We start from the raw sequence: 297 nt of genomic DNA, 5'->3' as shown, positions 1-297 counted from the left end.
TCTAACCACGTTCTATGACCGTGGGAGGGAACAGCGCCATCACTCCTGAGTGGCGGGTACCGAAGTCCATCCTCTAGAGACCTCAGCCTCCTTGGCGGCAAGGTGAAAGAAGTATCAATGTAGGTGTCGGGTTGAGGGATCATCATTGATGACCCAATGCACACCATGTGCAACGACAGACGGCAGGGGCCTGTGTATATGTATCTGTGCCCGTCACTATCCCATTGTCCCATCGGAGACATCGTGAAGTGATAACCTCGAATGTGAGTGCTGTTGTTGGCCATCTACATAGAAAAT

The 297-nt window shown here is 51.5% G+C and overlaps 2 protein-coding genes across 2 annotated transcripts in view; one reads left to right on the top strand and one right to left on the bottom strand.

Moving 5' to 3' along the window:
• LOC109352114 (probable carboxylesterase 12) overlaps nucleotides 1–297 on the top strand; it is a 39,213-nt gene that overhangs the window by 19,870 nt on the left and 19,046 nt on the right. The window lies entirely within an intron of this gene.
• Nucleotides 1–297, bottom strand: part of LOC109352115 (probable carboxylesterase 12) — a 19,521-nt gene that overhangs the window by 5,746 nt on the left and 13,478 nt on the right. The gene's annotated exons all lie outside the window — the stretch shown is intronic.

This window comes from Lupinus angustifolius, chromosome LG07, assembly GCF_001865875.1.
Source record: "Lupinus angustifolius cultivar Tanjil chromosome LG07, LupAngTanjil_v1.0, whole genome shotgun sequence".
Taxonomy (NCBI): Eukaryota; Viridiplantae; Streptophyta; class Magnoliopsida; order Fabales; family Fabaceae; genus Lupinus; species Lupinus angustifolius.
The sequence above is the reverse complement of the archived record's forward strand: the minus strand, read 5'-3'. Positions and strand labels throughout refer to the sequence as shown.